The following is a 22,694-nucleotide window of genomic DNA, read 5'->3' as shown; positions in this document are numbered from 1 at the left end:
ACTCGTACATTCCTAACAGATTTCCTGAATTCAAAGTCTGTTAAGATATAGTCTATTATGGATCTGGTACCCCTGGCCTCCCATGTGTAGCAGCAAATAGCCTTATGCTTGAAGAATGTATTCATAACAGCTAAACCCATACTAGCACAGAAGTCCAGCAAACGCTTCCCATTCCCATTAGCTTCCATATCTTCCCCACATTTACCAATCACCCTTTCGTATCCTTCAGTTATATTCCCAACTCTCGCAATTCGCCCATTAGCACTATTCTCTCCTTGCTGTTGACCCTGACCACGATGTCACTCAATGCTTCATAAAACTTGTCAACTTCATCCTCATCTGCACCCTCACATGGTGAATACACGGACACAATTCTTGTCCTAATTCCTCCAACTGACAAATCTACCCACATCATTCGCTCATTTACGTGCCTAACAGAAACTATGTTGCGTGCAATGGTATTACTGATAAAGAACCCTACCCCAGACTCTGCCCTTCCCTTTCTAACACCTGTCAAGTTAACTTTATAATCTCCTACCTCTTCCCCGTTATCTCCCCTTACCCGAATATCACTTACTCCTAACACATCCAGATGCATCCTCTTTGCTGACTCAGCCAGTTCTACCTTCTTTCTTCCATAAGCCCCATTAATATTGATAGCTCCCCATCGAATTCCATTTCGTTCGCCAAGTTGTTTCCAAGGAGTCCCCCGCCTGTCAAATGGGTGTGGGACTCCATTACTACCATAGGTCCGAGGCTTGCTTAAAATGTTCTGAGCTCGGTAAATTCATGAAGCAGGATGCTACCCTACTTGCACATAGTCCAAGTGACGATCTCTCCTCTAACAGGTTATGGACCAACGGTGAATTGTATAGTCCTAGCCGCCTGAGCACAAGGAGGGCCACGACTCAGAATATGTCCGAGATGCCCACTCCCATTCCATAGCAACTGGTATCCTGGCTCTCAGGACCACTTACTAGGGTACTCAGCCGTTGCCCATGCTTCACGAACTAGGACGTGACTACAGTAACCCACAAACATGAACCAATAATTTGTAAAAGCAATGATCATAAACCTGGTCTTACAAGAAAGCAATTAAGAAGGTATTATTGCTTTTACCATTCTGAAAGAAAGATATGAACATCAGCTTATTTTAATGACCAGTTACAATAGCTGAGGCTAGCTCACCAAATGGCAAATGACAATACAATATACAGGTTTTTATTTTTCCTTCCCCACACTACAATTTTAATCGATTTGATTAATCAGCTAAAGTACATTGATCAGTTAATCAGATTTTTAGATTAATCCGTGCGATTAGTCAATTAAATTGACATCTCTAGAAAATATAGTTAAATGTTGTGTTAGGAAGTACGTGCGGTGATAAAATGTATGTGAATAGTTGGAAGAATGAACCAGGGAGTGAAAGGATGTGTAAATGAGAAATATGTATACATTATACTTTGTTACTTTACCTGTAAATAGTGTACATGACTGTTTTTAGTTTGGGATTTAGGTTATTATTTCAAGAGGTCAGGAGGCCAGTCCTTTTCCCTTGACCTTCCATAGATATAGTTGGGGACAAATCATGACGACCGCGCCTCACACCCCTCCATTAGTCTATTAGCGACTTAGAGGATTTATTACCTCTACTGCAGCCAGAGTTGCCAAATTGGCTACTGCACTCTACACGAAGAAAGGGTAAATACTGCAGATAGTGAGGAAGAAAGTGGTTTGGCAACCTCTCCAAAACAAACAAGGATCACTTAGAACTCGTTAACTCAGCAGGGTGCAGGGTGTGATTGACTGCTGGCTTCCAGCTCGCTTCTAGGAACTGAGGCCATCATGTTTTGTCCCCAACTATACGGTAAAGGTTTATGGTAAATAAATGATGAACGTCAGCATTGCGAGGAAATTGTGTTTAACACACTCAGTGAGTCCTACAATCTGGAAGAACAGAGAGAACATCTTCTTTATTAGCCAAGATCGTGTGCGACGTTACTGATCAATTCACATTGTTGCTACTTATTTCCTCGCTTATTACTGTATACAGTACGTACAATGTTAACATCAGAAGAAAAATTCCTCTCATTACCACTCCACAAATACAGCGCTTATTTAAGTGATTTTTTTTTTTTTAAGTTTTAACTTTACTCTGTTAATTAACTATGTAAGTATGCAGCCTAAACCTTACAGATATGACATTTTTAGCAATTAAAAACGACTATCGCCTATAATGACTAACGGTCCCTTCGGAGTCGTCATAACCGGTCTTGACTGTACTTCTATATCTAGGAATGTCTAAAGTAATGTCCTCTACTTTCTTAATATATAATAAAACACAATTTAAAAGTACTCACCTAAGAATTAAAACTTCACCAATCTGGAGGTTCCAAGTCCAATCTGTTGACAACTGAGAGAAGACTTCTTGACCTACAATAAACCAAAAAATATTAGTTATTAGATATGAAAAATAACCAATACACAAGAGTTTTACACTATTATCAGACATATGTTTCTTACATTTCTAGGAATGTCTAAAGTACCACCCACTCTGAAAGTACTTGTAAACCGTGATGTTCCATTTACATTTATATTACATATAAACAAACATTACATTTTGCCCAACGTGGCAGTCCTTTGTTTTAGTACATCCCCAGAAATCCTATCAATTCCAGCCGCTTCCTAGTTTTTAACATTTACACCTCCTTGTTATCTTAGATAAATCTACTTCCTTTACCTGAATATTAACCTTACATAGAATTATCTTTACATAGGGATTTCTCTCCTTCACAGATTAACTTAGTTACCGTTTGTTGGTAACGCTTTCCAAGTCCATACACCCCAAAAGCATTAAGTTGCCTATTAATTTTAGAGATGATCGTTACGTCTAGAATTTTGTGTTTCTCATCCTTAACTTTTTCGTAGCTTACAAATTCTTCTTTCACCAGCATGCATACTATCTCCCGTAGTGAACCTCTCCTGTGTTTATGATAAACTCTCCAGTTCTGCGAGAAACTTTTTTTTGATCCAAAATAGCCCAAGGTTTAATGACGATGACTTTATGTTAATAAGCTGGTTTTCTACACATCAGCTGTCTTCCAAGATCTATTTGTGATATAAATAGTCAACATAATAGCTCTGCGTAGTTCCTGACCAGGTGCAAACATCAGTAACAAGTTTGCAACGCTACATGAACCACAGGCCATCAACAGTCAATCTGATAAAATACAATGAACAAGTACTCACCATAATTTTAAAACTTCACCGATCTGGAGGTTCCAAGTCTGTTCTGTTGGCAAATGAGAGAAGACTTGCTGACCTATAACCCAAGAAATATCCGTTAGGCCTCTCAGATATGTTAAAAGATCCACGTCAGGGTTTTTCACTCTGTACTGCAGATTTAAGTACAGTGGAAACCGTTTTTAACGACGTATTGGATATAACAGCAAAATCTAGCAGTCCTGTCTAAATCCTATATAAGCAGTGTATTTTAAAAAATTGCTTAGCATGACATATCTTGTGAAACAACGCATTTTATCACATTTTCAGAGAGATGTATTGACTGTAACATCCAATGTTATTGTTTCTAATGTGTTTGGGGATTGTTGACAACAATATAAAACTTATTTTCAAACTCTTGTTTTCAGTAGATTGTAGATAACAAATCAGTCTGTCTGTTAAACAGTCAAGGCAAGCATCACTTTGAAAATGTTGCAAAAGAAAGGCAAAGTTCATTGAAGAAATATCACAAATAATATGATTATTACAAAATGGGGAAAAAAACATCAGTGTCGTGAAGGAATTGTGTGGATCACACTCGATTTCTACAATTTGGAAGGACAGAGAGAACATACTGTGTGTGACATTATTCATAAATTACATTGTTGCTACTTCTTTGTTCACTTATTATTTTATATTTTGCTGACATATTGTTGCTGTATGTATCGTGAAAACATCAGAAGGAAAATTCCTGTCAGTCCCACTCCACAAGTAGTTATGATTTTTGAATTTTTAACTTTATTCTGTTAACTTACCACATAAGTGGGCAGCCTAAAACAATGGCATTTTTAGCAACAAAAAAAAAGATTTGTGCGACTATCGCCTATAATGACCATTAATTAACGGTCCCCTTGGAGTCGATAGAAATGGTTTCAACTGTACTTCTATTTCTAGGAATGTATAAGGTACCGTCCTAATCTTTTTTAATTTTAAAAATTTTTTTATTATATAATGCTATTTGTTTGGGGCATCGACCTATAGACATCTTTTTCCCCTACTTGACCCATGTGATACGAACCTGCGTGTAATTGGAATGGAGGAAGTGTAGTGTGTTGAATGTGAGGAAAGGAACGTTAAGGACGACACAGACACCCAGTCCCTAGGATATGAATCATTTACAATTAAAAACCCCTGACCCATCCGGGAATCGAAACCGGGGCCGCCGGTTGACAGGCGGACGCGTTGCGCCTACACCGCGAGGCCAGACTTTTCAATGGTTAATAAGATACAATTTACAGTACTCACCCAAGAATTACAACTTCACCAATCTGGAGGTTCCAAGTCCAATCTGTTGCCAACTGAGAGAAGACTGCCTAACCTACAATAACCCCAAAAATATTAGTTATGATACAAAATCCTTGGTAAGGGAGTTTTATACCATACATCAGATTAATTTTCTTTCATTCTAAGAATGTCTTAAGAAGTACCCACTACTGAAGGTTCGTAATGTTTTATAAAATGATTTTACAATTTTGCAAGTGTACTCACCATTGTTTTAAAACTTCACACCAATCTGTATGTTGTAAGTCCATTCTGTTGGCAACTGAGAAAAGACTGGCTGACCTGCAATACCGGTAACCCAAAAAATATTAGTTTGTTAGATATGATAAATACACAAGAGTTTTACACTATTATCAGACATATGTTCTCACATTTCTAGGAATGTCTAAAGCACCACCCACTCTGAAAGTTCTTAATATTTTCCAGCCCACCTACTTGCCATTCTTAGAACAATGAAGGTAGGACAACAACGGATCGATAAAGAAAAATCATGTAAGGCGTGTATTATGCAAGACGAAACAACACTACAACAAGATTCTCAATCAACAATCAGTAGGGAACCTTAATTTGATTTCACCGATTCAGAATATCAATTCAGCAACACAGTCCGTCATAAAAACACCTACAAAATAACGTGTGGAAAGGATCATGACCACAACTATAACTAAAGCTTTTGTATGGAGAAAAAGGAAATAATATTCCATGTTTTGGTTTGAATATTTATAGTAGATAAGTATTATAATTATTATCTATTATAATAATAGATAAGTAAAATTAAAAATCCACCTTTTCAATACTAATATTAAACTAAACAAGTTATAACATTTACTTGGAACTAGTTTCGACGCTGGTGAGCGCCATCTTCAGCCAAACATGAGAACAGGCAATCGTAAATAAACATATCATCATCATATCAATGCACACCTAAACATTCTTAATATGGGACTTATAATGCCCCTAAAAGTATCTGAAGAAAACTTCAAATAATCACAATTTCAAAATCTTGAAGTCACGATTAGAACGACTCTTAACACAACATAATTTTCACTCAAGTTAAAACTTTGAAAGTATTGAGTTCAACTTAGAACCACAACATTCTCAAATAAATAAAAAGTCTTGTCATAAATGAAATGTTATACAAAGGTCGAACCACATATAGAGTTTCTCTATAACTATGACAGTCCCAATTAGAACAACACTTTAACATAACATAATTATTTAACTCATGATGGAATCTTGAAAGTCCTGAGTTCTACTTAGAGTTCTACTTAACTTATGTGTATCCTAATCACAATAATATTATTGGCTTAACGTCCCACTAACGACTTTTACGATTTTTGGAAGTGCCGACATGCCAGAATTTAGTATGACAGGAATTCTTTTACATGACAGTAAATCTACCTACATGAGGCTAACGTATTTGAGCACCTTCAAATACCACTGAACTGAGAGTCGAAACTGAAGTCCATCACTTCATTCTTCATCTTTAGTCTAATCTTCATTATTCTGTCACTCCCACATTCTACCACTTCAACATACTCCTCCAAATGCTTTGAAATGATTAGTCCCACTGCGTTCATTGCCTCTTGGCCACCACTCCAGTATAATGTGTATCCTTTCCTCAATTTCTTCCTTCCGTTACCTTTCTATTTCACTTCACTCAGCTCCACCATTTCCACCTTCTCCATGAAATCTACTGCTTCCTGCACCATTCCTGTCAGTGTCATAAGATTTACTATTGCTATCTTAATGTTGGTTACTGGTTGCCCATTTCTCACAGTTCCCCCAGTACCCTGAGAACTGCATGTCGCTTTAAGCAGGGGACACCACAACCTTTTTCAAGGTTGATTTCCTAGTACCATACCATATATATGCTATTATTATGATGGGGTCGCCACTCCCAAAGGCATTTTATACCTACTGCGAGGTGTTATTCTAGGCCGTTCCACTGGAGTATAGACACTTTCTGTAGCCACTCCTCTGGAGTACAGGCGCTACAAGTTTCCCTCTTCCGCCACCAATGCTGTACCGAAGTCCACCTTCTCTCCCACTGAGGCTGTTCGGGTCTTCACCCATACCCTGGGCTCTTCATATTTGTGATCCCTGGAGAGAGGGTGTCCCAGTATTTTAAATCCCACAGAAACTGGGCTGCTTGTTGGTCCGCGGGTTGTATTGGGTATTTTAACCAGCCCTACTGTAAAGTACGGTCCCCCTATCTGTCACCCAGGGGCGCGCCCTCTAGGTGTTAACAGGCTCCGCGGAGTGCATAAATACCTGCGTGGCAGCATCAAAGGATGTTGCCATAACGAATACGGCTACCTTAGAAACCTTCCCAGATAACATTTGAGATCATCCGAGACAATCGAGTACCCTTCTGTATCGTTCCTAACAAAGCTGATTATTTTATCAAATGACTCAGCACCACCCCCTTCCAGGTCCGTACACCCCAAAAGCATTAAGTTGTCTATTAATCAGACATGAGCTTTACATCTAGAATTTATGTTTCTCATCCTTAACTTTTTCACAGCTTACAAATTCTTCTTTTGCCAGCATGCATACTTCCCTCCTACTGAATCTCTCCTGTCTTTATGATAAACTCTCCAGTTCTGGAGAAAGGTTTCTGCATCCAAAATATCCTGGAAGGTTCAATGACGACAATGACTTTACATTAATGAGCCAGTTTTTTTTTTTTTTTTTTTTACTGATCATCTGTCTTCAAGCTATATTTGTGACATAAATAGTCAACATAATAGCTCTCCATGATTCCTGAACAGGTGCCAACATCAATAACAACAAGCAATGTTACAAGAATCACAGGACATTAACAGTCAACTTAATAAAATACAATGAACATGTACTCACCATAATTTTAAAACACCAATCTGGAGGTTCCAAGTCCATTCTGTTGGCAAATGAGAGAAGATTTGCTGACCTATAACCCAAGAAACATTAGTTAGACCTCTCAGATATGATAAAAAATCCATGTAAGGCCCTTTCACTCTATCCTGCAGATTTAAGTACAGTCAAGACAATTTACTGCGACATCCCTTTAAGGACATATTGGATATAATGGCAAAATCTAACAATCCTGTCTAAATCCTATATAACCACCGTATTTTTTTTAAAAATTGCTGAGCATGACATAGCTTATTATGACATATCAAATAAAACAGCATATTTTTTCACATTTTCAGAGAAATGCATCAACTATAACGCCCAATGTTTATTTTTCTTTGTTATGCGTTTGGAGACTGCTGACAACAACTTTTCTCAGAACTCTGCCTGAGTCTTGAACTACAAACATAGAATTATACGAACTGGTGAATTTACTGAACTGTACGTCAGCAGAGGAATATTAGAGTTTGACAACCAATAATTATCTCTAGCAGCGAAAGACCATTAACTATTGTAATAATACCTATGTATGAGTGAAAATGAATTACAAACTTACATGTTCCACTTATCCGTTCAGAACCTGTTTGTTCAAAAGTTGTTGGACCAACGTGAAACACTATCACCTCCTCCTTCCCCTTCTGTTCTACTTTTCTCAGCATCTGCCTCAACCTAATTCCTGGATAACACTCTACCCTGGTTCCCTTTCCTCCACACACTTTCTCCACATGTCTAACAGTGGAATCCCCCATGACCAGAGCCTCAACCCTACCCACCTCATTTGATCCCCTCCCCTCCTGGTCAGCCCTATCATTCCTGACAGCTGCAGAAGCTACTTCCTCCTCCCTTTTCTCTCTCCCTTGACCCTGTTCCACCTGTCTTTTCCTATTCTCTACTCTACATTTCCCTTTCCTACCTTTTCCCTTCCTCCTACTTCCACACTTCTCAGCAACAGTTCCCTGTTCCTCATCTTCCCTCTGTTGTTCTACCTGCAGTGACTTGTACCTATTTATGACAGACACCTGTCCTGAATTCTGATCCTGAATAGAGCCCTTAGCCTAAAATCTCCTTCCCCTAGAACATTTGACCACCTGTCTTCTACAATTCCTCTCTTTCCTTCCCATCACTCTTTTACACCTGCTGTAACTTGTACATTGTTTGAGGGAGGCCTACATTCCTTCCTGTCTACTGAAAGAATCCTAATTATCTCCCTCAAACTCTCCAACTCCTCCCTTATACTCCTTAATGCCTAGCCACTTACGTGGTTAATTAACAGAATAAAGTAAAAACTTCAATAAAACATAAGTGAAATATGTAATTTATCTGCAATACTGCCAAGTTGGGGTCAGAAGCCCAGCGCCTCAACCGAATGAGCTACTCAGCCTGGCGTATGCTAATTATCACAGGTTAATTGAAACAGCACACCTGGAGTTAAAAATTAAATACTTGATACTTAGATATGCTAACAGAAATTAAAACTGCCCTTAATTGTTGAAATATCAAAAATGAATCAATGAAAGTATAGAGGAAGACATCTACAATAGTGACTTAACAATGTAAAGCCTATTTTCAAACTCTTGTTTTCAGAAGATTGTAGATAACAAATCATTCTGTATGTTAAATAGTCAAGGCAAGCATCGCTTTGAAAATGTCGCATGAGAAAGGCAAAGGAAGACAAATAATATGGAGATAACAAAATGGAGAAACAAACGTCAGCATCGTGAAAGAATTTACAAGGACAGAGAGAACATCACGATCATGTGCGACATTACTGATCAATTTACATTGTTGCTACTTCTTTCCTCATTCATTACTTTATATTTTGCTGACATATTATTGCTGTACGTACTGTGAAATCATTCGAAGAAAAATTCCTCTCTGTCCCACTCCACAAATAGAATGCTGTATGGACTCAGTTGGGAACCTTAATTTGATTTCACAGATTGCTGAGAATATCAATTCAACAAGACACTGTTTCACAGGAACACTTGGAGAAAGGTGAAGAGGATCGTGACCGCAACTGGTGCGTAGATCTGTAACTTGAAAGCTTTCCCGTCTGCGAACACTAAATCATGCCTGTAAAAAAAAAAAAAACCATACTATTGTTTGTTAGTAGTAATTAATATTAGTGATATTTATTTAAATTTTCCATTGAGTTGTTCAGTAAATTATATATTGTATTTTACATGGGTTAGGTTTTAACTTTTTTTTTTTTTTTTGCTAGGGGCTTTACGTCGCACCGACACAGATAGGTCTTATGGCAACAATGGGATGGGAAAGGCCTAGGAGTTGGAAGGAAGCAGCCGTGGCCTTAATTAAGGTACAGCCCCAGCATTTGCCTGGTGTGAAAATGGGAAACCACGGAAAACCATCTTCAGGGCTGCCGATAGTAGGATTCGAACCTACTATCTCCCGGATGCAGGTTTTAACTTTAGCCGGCCCCGCAGTGTAGGGGTAGCGTGCCTGCCTTTTACCCAGAGGCCCAGGATTCAATTCCCAGCTAGGTCAGGGATTTTCACCTTCATTCTGAAGACTGGTCCGAGGTCCACTCAGCCTACGTGATTACAATTGAGGAGCTATCTGACAGTGAGACAGCGACCCTGCTCTAGAAAGCCGAGAGGATTCGTCGTGTCGACCACTTGACATTTCACAATCTGCAGGCCTTCAGGCTGAGCAGCGGTCGCTTGGAAGGCCCTGCCCTTCGGGGCTGTTGCGCCGCGTATCTTTTAATTTTTAATTTTTTAACTTTGTTTCATATTTGGTTCTGGGGAAATAGAAAATAATATTCCATTTTTTTGTTTGAATACCTATAGTGTTGTTGGTTGGATACCTGCAGCATTTTCTACATTTACATTCGTACAGGTACAATATTTTGCATAGCACTTCCGTTGCACATATCACGAAAATATTCACAGTCTGTTTCCAGTCATTCGACCGGGTCAGGAATGGAATGAATGAAGTCCCCATCTAGCGGCGAGGATAGGAATTGTGCCGGCTGACCAAACGTGTCGCACTCCACTAGGGCAATGATTATTGATTGACAAATTAAATGAAATGAAATGATACTGGAGAGTGTTGCTGGAATGAAAGATGACAGGGAAACCCTGTCCCGCCTCCACTTTGTCCAGCACAAATCTTGCATGGAGTGACAGGGATATGAACCACGGAACCAAGCGCTGAGTCATGGAGCTTCCTGCACCTATCATGAGAGTAACAATTTCTTTAAATAATTAATACAACGCCGGTAGCATTGTCCATCTGCCTAACTGAATGGTCAGCGTACTGTTCTTTAATTCAGAGGGCTATGGGTTCAATTCGTGGCCAGAGATTTCAACCCGTTAAGTCAATTAACGAATTAAATGAATTCAAGTAAATCAATGAAACAATGTCAACATTTCCATTCATGGTGTGGCACTCGAACAGGTGTTACAAATCTAATCTGTTGAAGTGGGGTTTAAGGTAGACTCGCAGTTATGCGATTGTGGTTCTCCACAGACAACGCCTCATGTGCCCAACTTCATGTACTATAGAAGACCTCATGCAAGCAACACCCAAGTCTCTGAAAGTGGCTATCCATTGGCCAGTAACCCCATGTAAATTTGTTCTTCTGCCAACGCAACATCTACTTTTCCTAACACCGTGCTCGACAGGAAGTCACCTATAGAGTCCTGTTATGTTATGACTGTTATTGTTATATATTTATCTTTTGGTTGTACACTTTCTATGTATATGTATATATTAGTGCTTCTGACATGATAAATACATTCTCGAAGAGGTATCTTCCTTTAAATACTTGGGGAGAATAATATCTGAGGATGGCCACTGTCACCAAGATGTCAATGTACGGCTTGGAATTGTAAGAGCATACCTGAGACTAGAGCTCAGGAACTGATTTCTTAAGGTATTTGTTTGGCCAGTGGAGAAACGTGGACATTGAATAACGGATTGACTAGCTGTCTTCACGCATTTGAAATTTGGTGTTGGAGACATCTGGTTAAGTTTCCTTAGATAGATTGAGGTACTCAATCGAGTTGGTGAAGGAAGTCTACTGCTTGGACACCTTTGTGAAAGACGATTCACCTGAATTGAGCACACACTGCGATGCACAGGCTTACATTACTACAAGACATAACAGAAACAAAGAGAAAGACCACGGCACACTTTCATTGACCAACAGAAACATGAAGTGAGAGTTCACACTTTTGGCAATTAAAATAGAAGGCCCACTGCCATGAGAATTGAAGAACTGTTATTAGAGGAGCAAACCAGCCACAACAGCTGATACACTACAGGGTGATGCACGAATAGTTGACACACTTAATTTTAGAATAAAAACTTCATTACCGAGCTCGATAGCTGCAGTCGCTTAAGTGCGGCCAGTATCCAGTAATCGGAGATAGTGGGTTCAAGCCCCACTGTCGGCAGCCCTGAAGAGGTTTTCTGTGGTTTCCCATTTTCACACCAGGCCGGGGCTGTACCTTAATTAAGGCCACGGCCACTTCCTTCTACTTCCTAGGCCTTTCCTATCCCATCGTCACCATAAGACGTATCTGTGTCGCTGCGACGTAAAGCAAATAGAAAAAAACACTTCATTTTTCACAGAACACTAACTAAATTTTACAAGTGGGCCCTAATATATGACATGTTTAGCCCATATTGTCACACTGAACCAGTTTAAAGATATTAACATTAAAAGTTTCACCTTTACAATACTTACAAAAGTTTTTATTCTTAAAGCGAAGTTAAATGTAGCCTACAGTACACATTTCGTCCCTCTTGGGGACATCTTCAGCCTAGCGAAGCACGAAAGTTAAATAGCAAAATTAGCATAACAAAAAGGTGCCATATACATGTCTACAGCAACTCAAATTTACATGATCTTAGTGTGCCATTTGACAACAAAGTGGTGACATGAAATCCACTTGAAGCATCCCATCGTTGTTCAAGTATAGAAGAATCTTATGTTTACTGACACACAGGTTAAGAAAAAGAAATCATGACTAGTAGTTCAGCACAGAACCAAGCTATGGCGACCCCAGTCTAGAAAGCCAAGAATAACAGCGAAGAGAATTCATCACATTGACAATATGTCGCTTTATAATCTGCAGGCCTCTGGGTTGAGCGGCGGTTGCTTGGTAGACCAAGGCCCATCAGGGCTATAGTGCCATGGGGGTTTTGTTTAATGAGCAGTGTCCAACGATGGTGCAGTGGATCCAAACTTTATTTTTATTAATGACGAGGCACGGTTTCATTTGAGTGGATATATCAGTTCACAGAGCAATAGCATCTGGGATACAGAGAACCCATTTAACAGCTGAGACCTCTACACAATCTGAAGGCGGTGTACGGTGCGCTATTAGTGCCCGACGAATTATCGGTCAGTATGTTTTGAGGATACGATTACTTCTGACCGTTATATTCACAGCATTCTCGAACCATTTTTTGCTGAACTGACTGACAAAGAAAAAAAAGTAAGGCTTTTTCCAGCAGGACGACGCATAACTCTATGAGACAGTTGAGATCAACAGTAAAGGCCTATGGTCTCCTCATTTGCCTAATTTAAGCACATGTGAATTTTATCTATGGGAAACTCTCAAAGAAAAAGTTTAGAGGAATAATTATGGAACTACAAAGTGTGTTTCTAAATCTCGTAAAATGTGAAGCTTGCATCACAGCTTAACAAGATAACTTTCAATATCTTCTGTAAATACATGTGAGTTAAGTTTCATTTACTAGTTTATTTGTTTCCTATATTTATTTATTTGTCCTACGCATGTATATAGCTGGCAAGTTCAGTTTTGTTTTGTTTTAATAGGCGTAATTGTGCTGCTTATTTGAGACGACTACAATCGCTCACCACTGTGGGTGCTGCGCCCACTGTTCCTGTTTCTCTGTGCTCCTATTCCTCAGTACTCCACTATGAAGACTTAAAATATACTCTGCGTATATAAAGAGCCATGAAATTACATCCAAGCTTCTGCAGGGACATCTGATATGTTTCACAGCCCTCAGCCTTATCACCACTTCTGTTCGTTCTTGCAAAGGACCCACAATTGACCGACACCCTGGACCTATCTTGATGTTCATGTCATGATAACTACAGTACCAAAAACAGGCTTGATGCCCAACACCAACCCCCGAAGAATGTAATGATCCATTAGCACTACTTACGCTGTGAATTAACAACAAATTCAGGTACCTAAAATAAAGTGCGAAAAACTGGGTAAAGCGTCTGCTGAGCCTTCGCGAAAGGCAAGTTACAGATCCAATATTGCGCCGCTTGGACGGTGCCACAACGCTACACAAGGCTGCCAGCTTAGGTCCAGCAGGTGACAAGACCAATGGAATGGGGGCACGTAAAGAGGACCTGGGAGCATAAGCCCCCACGTTAGGGCTGCAAACAGGCTAAGAGGATTTTAGCATCTCCTGGAGTCTTGCTAAATGTGACAAAAAGTGGAAAAAAGTAAAGTTGCAAACAATAAACTTCATGATGCCAACGCTTCTGCATTGACATTCATTGATCAGAAGCTGTCTAAACAATTTCAAGGTCCACTTCAAGGAATAAAGAAGCTTTCCCGAAGACAACACATGAATCTTTTAAAATCAACAAGAGGAGTTTTTAAACAGTTATAGGCCTGTTGTGAATTTTAATAAGGACAGAAGCAAGAAGATTTTATGATGGACAATAATTTAGGTACTGAGTTTTTAAATAATGTTTTCACCCACTCATGATACCCATCATTTTATTCATTCATAGATTTTTAAATGTTATTCCATTGTTTCTGTTAATTGTATTTGATGATCATAAAAGGTCAAAACCTGTACCAAAGGAGATATGACTAAATTTATCTCTTAAATTGTATTAGTTTATAAAGCATTGAAAGGTGGACCTAAAAAAAAAATTTGTAAGAACTGAAATGGGCATACACCATGACAACTTGAAACTGAATGGTTTTCTTATTTTCAACGAAGGTGCAGGCAGCCTTGTGGGCACACACGATGTGAGCTCTATTGGAGGAAATAGAAAATCCAAGCTGGCCACAGCAACAGAGAAAATGGTCACAAATCTGAGATTTACGGTGCCTCCATTTTAATTCTCCCATGTAATAAATAATACTCCTAGGGGCAGGTTGGTAGGTCCGTAGCAAGCAAAAGAGAAAGGATCTCTCTTCTACGCTACTTCAGGTATCTTTTAGATAATTTTTATATGCTTTTTCACCCACTTAACCTACAAAGGCTCTTGGAAAGTAACAACAGAAACTGAAACAAATAAAGTTGATGGCAAGGACCTGCAGCTCACTTACAAGCAACAAGTCACTGACCTACACACTCTTATTTTCTCACATACTGCACTTAGATACTAAGGACTAAACAGTGGGTGCCACTATCATTCTCATTCACTGGAAACTACCCATCTCGACCAATGGTGAAATTTAAATGTAGGCCTATATAAAAACCTGAATGAAGTCTAATCCCTTAGCCTCTACCATAATTACAACAATATCATGGCGGAGTAAACCGAATCCATAGACTACCTCAATTGAGAGGCAGTAGTAAAATAAATTATATGCGATCTTCTATATCTATATATATGTAAGGCCCCTTTCATTCACCATTAAACTTAACAGTGATTTCACCCGGGAGATAGTGGGTTCGAACACCAGTGTCGGCAGTCCTGAAGATGGTTTTCCATGGTTTCTCATTTTCATACCAGGCAAATGCTGTGACTGTCCTTAATTAAGTCCACGGCCGATTCCTTCCAACTCCCAGGCCTTTCCTGTACTATCGCCGCCGTAAGACCTATCTGTGTCGGTGCGACGTAAAGCTAATTGTTAAAATGAAAAAACAGTAATTTCATACTTTTTTTTAGAATTAAAAATAAAAGTAAATACTTTTAATGATGCAGGCTTAACACTAATGTATGATTATTAATTATTAAAACACACCGTAATATAGTACTTGCAGCAATTATTATTCAGTATAAATCCATAGCTGAAGCTTGATATGTCTTGAATGCACAAAGCCATATCTCATCACTCAAACAGAAGTATTTATTAATTAAAGAAATTTACACAATGTGCATACATGGTACAGATAATACATGGTTAGTTGACTCTAGCACAGAACAGTCAGTGATTCAGTCCTTTGCTTGCAAAACATCGCATGGTATCTGTCACATAGCCCACCACAGTGCTTGCAGACAAATTCTTGTCCTGGAGAATGGAAACCTACTTTCTGGCATAATAGGTGGTGAAAACCATGTACCGCAAACCTAGTCATCACATGTCTTAAGTTGTAGTGGGTTGTTTCCAATCTTGTATGATCATAGCGTTGGTGGCACAGAACTCTTCCCAGATTTCTTCTCTCTTTGATGCAAGTTCCATCATGTTAGACTTGTAGGTGGGTGTGGCTGGAAGTAGAAAATTTAGCCTTATTTCCTCTAAGTAAAATGGTTCCCTTGCCAATATGTACATCAAGTGAGATGGAGTGTACCTGGAGACACATAAAGCTTTCTTTAGAAATCATGCTTTAACTTTTTCTATGCTTGACAGTTGATCTTTTGTTAGGTAAGGGCAGATGTTTTCTATTCCGTAGGTGATGACAGGTGAAACCGTGATGTTAAACTGCTGTTTTTAATGACAATTTTCTCAGCTGTTTTATGCTATTTGTGCTTCTAAAGGCTGTGCTGACTCTGTCCTTAATGTGATAAGAAAATTTGTTTCCACCTGTTTGCATGATTACTCCCAGATATTTCGCATGAGATACTGCTGCTAGAGGAACTGTTCTATGGAGGAATGTCGCACGTTTCCCACCTCTTCTAAATGTCATAGTCACTGCCTTTTCTTTATTAATACATAGCTCGTTGTTCTCCTCCCAGTCTGCCAACTGATCGAAAAAGGTTTGCAAATCCTCAATTGATGTTGAGGCCATCACAATGTCATCTGCATAAATATATAGCCTATTTTAACTTTCTCTGAATGTATCGCCTTTATTACGTCCGCTGTGGCCACTGTATATAAAAGGGGACCAAGTGGGTCACCTTGTAACACCCCTACTGTTTGCTTTATGGTTCTTGATCAGGAGATTTCATCGTCTATCACTATATAGTTTTTGCTTAGCATGCTTCTTATGATGGAGCATATGGGATTATCTTGGCCAAGTAAATTATCCAGTTTAGTTATGATGATGTCTCTACTGATGGTGTCGAAGGCTTTTGAGAATTCAACAAAAATGGCATGTAGTTTCCCTTTCGGTTTTGATAATGCATCTTCAATGTCCCTTTGAAGACACTGAACGGCTTGTGTAGTGTTCCTTCCTCTCCGGAAACCAAATTGCTCTTCAGGTAGGTAAGTATCTACTAGATCCGCGAGTCTTCTAGTAAGTAGATGTGTGAATATCTTAAATAGCGAACATTCAAGTGCTATTCCTCTGTAACTGTTAGAGTTTGTTGAATCACCCTTTCCTTTATACAGCATTTTTATAGTCGATTTTCTCCAGTTGTTTGGGATTGCTCCCTGCGAAGGCATCTGTTAAATAAGGTTGTGATTTTATCCCAGAAGTCTATCCCAATTCTTTGATGTGTTTGTTGTAAATTTCATCTGGGCCACATGCTTTCCTATCCTTGGAGCTCATGATTGCAGCCTTTACCTCTTCTACCGAGAATAAGTAACTTTCTTCGAGAACTGCATGAGTTTTCTCAGATTCAACTGTGGGACATGTGTTTCTTGATTGTAATATTGATGTTAGAATACCCTCCCAGATATTCATGGAGATATGCCTAGGAAAAAATGTACTTATCTGGTTATTTGGTTAAAGACTCCGTTAGGGTTTTGTTCAGCGTCTTCAATCGATTTTCTCTCTTCTTCATCTTGAAAGTTCTTTATATGCTCTAGCTTCTATGACGTAGATCTAATAATAATTAATGTTATTTGCTTTACGTCCCACTAACTACTTTTTAAGGTCTTCGGAGACGCCGAGGTGCCGAAATTTAGTCCCGCAGGAGTTCTTTTACATGCCAGTAAATCTACTGACACGGGGCTGTCGTATTTGAGCACCTTCAAATACCACTGGACTAAGCCAGGATCGAACCTGCCAAGTTGGGGTTAGAAGGCCAGCGCCTTAACCGTCTGAGCCACTCAGCCCGGCTGACGTAGATCTGTCGGTTTTTATCCATAGGGGCGTTTTTCATGTTATGAAGGAGACTTAAGGCAGCATAACAGTCTTTATTGACCCACGGTTTGGATTTTCTCCCTGTTAATCGTATAGCAATTGTGGCCATATTTATAAGCTGTTCCGATGTGTTGCTACATTTATGTCATCCGCGTCAAGTGATTTTGATAAGGCCTTCATGTGATCTGTGTCTATTAATATTTTATTCAATTTCCTTGATGGTCTTTTAATTGCTGGAATGGACTGCCTTTGGATTCTATTCAAAGAAAATGTTACAACTGGGAGGTGTTTGCTAGCAATGACATTTAATGTTTGTTGTGAAACTGGGGTTGCATTTTTCATTTTTGAGAAGGCTAAGTATGTTTTCATGTGGTTTTTGTTTATTAAGGTGAGGCCTTCACTCTCCAGGTATTCAATGACCAATGTTGATTTTTGGTTTGGGCAGTCAATGAGGCTATAAAGATCCCCTGCAAGGATAACTAAGATATTGTGAGGAATTTTGATGAGACCTTCATCGATTTCATCAATGATTTCTTCAGCAGTATACTGGTTGAAAATAAACACCTACAAAAGAACAATTCTTTGTTTGTACAGTGAGCATGTTTTTAGTTCTATGAAGTACAGGTACTTCAAAGGGAGAGAATTGTGGTTTGAGCATACAAGTGATACCTCATTTAGGCCTACCAAGTGGACCCTGCTCTGCGTAAGAGTTAGTGCAGTAGAAACCGATTGGGTTCTAGTCTGTAGTAAGAAAAGTTTCAGTTAAAATTATAACTCAAAACATTCAAACATATTTCCAGGTATGAGATTTATCGCATTAAAAAAAAAAAAGAGAGAAGTATTTGAGGTTAACAATACTACACACACAAATATTTATTACTGAATAATCATACCAACGGTATTAACACTATATTATATATTTACTATAATACACATGTATAAACAGATCACAAATTTGCAGTACCACTGGAATACACGTGAATATGACTTCTTCTTCTTCTTCTTGTTTAGATATTTTGATGTAAATATGACAACTACCGCCGTCTTGTCTTGATAATTTGATGGGCTTCGCGTAATAGTGGTGTACCCAGTCACAGAACACTGCCGTCTCTAAGGCTCTATAAGATGGGTATGCTTAGCCGCCATTTTGGTTCATACATGCGCAATGGGCCATGTGACCAAACTCTAGTTTCTCCTACGAGCGCTCGCTTCGTCACATTGAACGTATTGCTTTAATCACAGAATAAGTTTGGCCTGGAAGAATTGGGAAAAAGAAGAAGAGCTGCTCGACTAAGTGGTATGTCCCGAGCTGTCAGCGGAGAGATGGCGTGGAATGTCATTAGTCGACGAATAAGTTTGAGTGGTGTTCTGAAAGTAGGAAAGATCACAATATGAAGATAAAGTTGGAATTCAAGAGGACAAACTGGGGCAAATATTCATTTATAGGAAGGGGAGTTAGGAATTGGAATGACTTACCAAGGGAGATGTTCGATAAATTTCCAGTTTCTTTGAAATCATTAAGGAAAGGGCTGGGAAAACAACAGATAGAGAATCTGCCATCTCGGCGACTGCCCTAAATGCAGATCAGTATTGATTGATTGATTGATTGATTGATTAATTGATTGATTGATTGATTGATTGATTGATTGATTGATTGATTGATTGATTGATTGATTGATTGATTGATTGATTGATTGATTGATTGATTGATTGATTGATTGATTGATTGATTGATTGATTGATTGATTGATTGATTGATTGATTGATTGATTGATTGATTGATTGATTGATTGATTGATTGATTGATTGATTGATATTGGTGTGGATATTTATTACATAATGGTGGGTTGTTCTGCACCTAATTGTAGTAATGTCTCTATTGTGGGATACAGGTTCTGATACAGATTATGCCTCCACTGCCTCTGCTACACCTTCTACTTCAACTGGTGACTTAAACCTGCAGCCAGCCCCAGTGACATTACTATACGGTACCCCTTAATACAGTCACATTGATCATACAATATTCAGTTCTGCCTCCAAAGTCCGGCAACAGGAGTTCAACATACAAACACCACAGTTACAATATTTGTTAAAACTAAATCCATATCACAGAAATAATTTGTTTAACATTGGTCGTAGTAGGCCTACAACAGATGCATTATTGAAAACCAAGATCTGTGGTAGGCCTATATGCAGACAGGTTTTAAACTATGAGCTTTCTGACTCAAGCTCTGAAACACTCGATTTTTTTTAATTTGGGCGGTCTAAAGAAACCAGATTGTGAAGTTATGAAATTAATTTGTGACTGTGAGGTCTTCATAGGGACTATAAATATTATACGTATAATGCAAAATGGTACAAATCTTGTAATGGAGAAAAATTTGAATGATAAATGTACCAGTACACGTTCTCCAACGTGCTGTAATTTAAAATAAAAAATGTTAGATACTTCTTCAAAATTCGATCCTATGTTGTTGTGGGCTTTAACAAGAATGTGCGGAAAATTAAATGTATGGGACTGGTTCGGAATAGAAGAGAAAAACGTTAACAAGGAATGGAATGTTATTGTTTTATAAATACTGTAATAAAAGGAGACAGTAAATTTGTAAAATATTAGTTAATAAGTATCATTTTTTTTAAAATGTGCTACCTGAGCAAGTTAACCATGTTGCAACCCTTTGAAGTATAATGAAGTGAATCGTGTTGAAACATCATACTACTTCTCCTCAAACCAGAGGAATCTCTGTAAAAAAAAAAATGTACTGTTACCTTTTCCAAAATAAAAAATTTCAATATTCTCCACAGCTCGTGGGTCACTCCTCTTATAAGTCATTGGTGACTGATTATCAGTGCAATACTTCAGGTTAGGAGAGAAGATTTAGCTATAGAAGTAGTTACTCAATTCTCATTTTGTTCCTGAATGTAATTTATAAAACATAACATTTGCTTCATGAATGTTCGGTTGAATAAACTAAAGTCCTCTGTTCATACAACTGCATAAGCTGGTGAGATTCATAACACTTACCAAAAATTAAGTTTATTTTGCACACAGAATGCCTTTTTTTAAATACTGGTAAATAATGAAAGGGACTAAATTTTAGAAGAAAGAAATAAACTTAAAGAAACCCAGCTACGTGTGTGTATTCATCTTCGTACATCACATTTCAGCGTTATTTTTGTTCGAAGAATATTTTTCTTATTACTTTGACAACATGAAAATAGCGCTGAATCAGTTTCACGCAAGCATGAAATACCGACCGAGATCATATGGTATCAAAATCTTCTATCACAATTTATATATCTTCGACACTGACCGATTACCACGTCAAAGTCCACGATTTATGTATAAGAGTTGCCTGTATCAATTCCACGGTGTCCCTCATTTCATTTGACGGTGCCGCGGCGAAGGCTTACTGATTTATTAGAAAGGTATTTTTTCTAATATTTATCCAGTGAGAGTACATGCTCCCGGGGTGTAGGGGTAGCGTGCCTGCCTCTTACCCGGAGACCCCGGGTTCGATTCCCGGCCACGTCAGGGATTTTTACCTGCATCTGAGGCTGGTTCGAGGTCCACTTAGCCTACGTGATTAGAATTCTCCATCTGATGGTGAGATGGCGGCCCCGGTCTAGAAAGCCAAGAATAACGGCCGAGAGGATCCGTCGTGCTGACCACACGACACCTCGTAATCTGCAGGCCTTCTTGCTGAGCAACGGTCAGTTGGTAGGCCATGGCCCTTCAGGGCGGTTGCGCAGTGGGGTTTGGTTTAGAGAGTACATGGAGAACAGTAAAAAAAGAGGGATGTACAAGGCTGGGGTGGTCAACTGCCTTACCAACGTAGTGCAGGAATGAACCATAATGGCGGGCGAGCATACCTAGTCTTTAGAGAGCCCTAGCCGTCTCAGTCTCTCTGTCCTGTGAGAATTGCGTTTACAGCGACATTACAGATGACAGTACTTACCGCGCCCGGAGCGTAATGCTTGTTGAATGTTTGTTGAATGAGAGTTCGTCCGTAAGTAAGATCAATATAAAATGATAAATAATCCTTAACATGCTACTAATTGAGAAAATAATGCACATACTGAAGCTAACATTTCACTTTTGAGCCAGATTTAAGATATAGAGGCGTAAAATATATATTCAAAAATCTTACCAGTTACAGTAGGTAGCCTATATAAGAATTACCCCGCTGGAAGTTAGCAGCAGGAATAATGAACTTATTTTGAAAGTCCGTTTACAAAAAAATACAACAGTTTATTCGCGAGAGTAGGATATTTTCCAATGTATATGCCGTTAACACCCTCAGCACTGACCACGCCTACGAACTTATCACTGGTTCGGTCGCAGGGAAATTTTTCCTTAATAGTCATTTCATCGGCAATCACTGTTACAATTCTCTCTGTTGGTTGGAGAGTTTCACATTCAGATTTAGGTCCTTCCTTCACTAATTGGGAAATCCCGACACCACACTTAATATTTCCCGCTTTTCTGATCGAAGAGCTACGCTTCAAGATGTCACTACCATCAAATACAGCTACCATCCACGATAAATTACGATCGACTACTTACGGAACTGAAGCAGGAAAGAGAAGACATTTGGTTAGATTTCTATGCAATGGATGCTATGACAACGCGGGGATGGATGGAAGCGAACTACGAATTAAGACATATTGTAATTAGATTGGCTGTTCATGGTTTTTACCTTAAGCTTTGCAGAACCAAAACATTTAATGAACCTGAATTCGAATGCATGTGTAAATTGTGCGATCGTGAATGTGATAGATACCACGTCTTAACATGTCCTAATAGAGGGAAATCGTTGATTAAGTTCTGTTCAGAAGAATGAGACCTATGTGGCTTGGAAATGTTAAAATTAATGTACTTACTTACATGGCCATTTGGCTGTAATAAAACTATTATTATATTTCCCACTGTACAGTACCTGTCCAGAGTACTTTGCGATGGAGCTGACACTCGACTGGAAGTCCTCCCATATTCATAACCTTTAGGGGATATTATTCTCCTCGTCACACAGTACCTTATGCTTTGTTCTGACCACGTGGGTATTGTC

The 22,694-nt window shown here is 38.8% G+C and overlaps 1 long non-coding RNA gene across 2 annotated transcripts in view; it reads right to left on the bottom strand.

Moving 5' to 3' along the window:
- The window catches only part of LOC136885988 (uncharacterized), a 38,059-nt gene extending 19,461 nt beyond the window's left edge, over positions 1–18,598 (bottom strand). Inside the window, exons 1-6 of one of the 2 annotated variants that reach the window (XR_010861663.2) lie at positions 18,519–18,598; positions 7,426–7,495; positions 4,771–4,845; positions 4,528–4,600; positions 3,250–3,322; positions 2,361–2,433 (exon numbers count right to left, since the gene is read on the bottom strand). This is a non-coding gene — a long non-coding RNA (uncharacterized lncRNA). Of the gene's footprint in view, positions 1–2,360; positions 2,434–3,249; positions 3,323–4,527; positions 4,601–4,770; positions 4,846–7,425; positions 8,200–18,518 lie in introns of those variants that run through there. The other variant, XR_010861662.2, reaches the window with a different exon arrangement.
- Between the last annotated feature and the right edge of the window lie 4,096 nt (positions 18,599–22,694).

This window comes from Anabrus simplex, chromosome X (assembly GCF_040414725.1).
Source record: "Anabrus simplex isolate iqAnaSimp1 chromosome X, ASM4041472v1, whole genome shotgun sequence".
Lineage (NCBI taxonomy): Eukaryota > Metazoa > Arthropoda > Insecta > Orthoptera > Tettigoniidae > Anabrus > Anabrus simplex.
The sequence above is the reverse complement of the archived record's forward strand: the minus strand, read 5'-3'. Positions and strand labels throughout refer to the sequence as shown.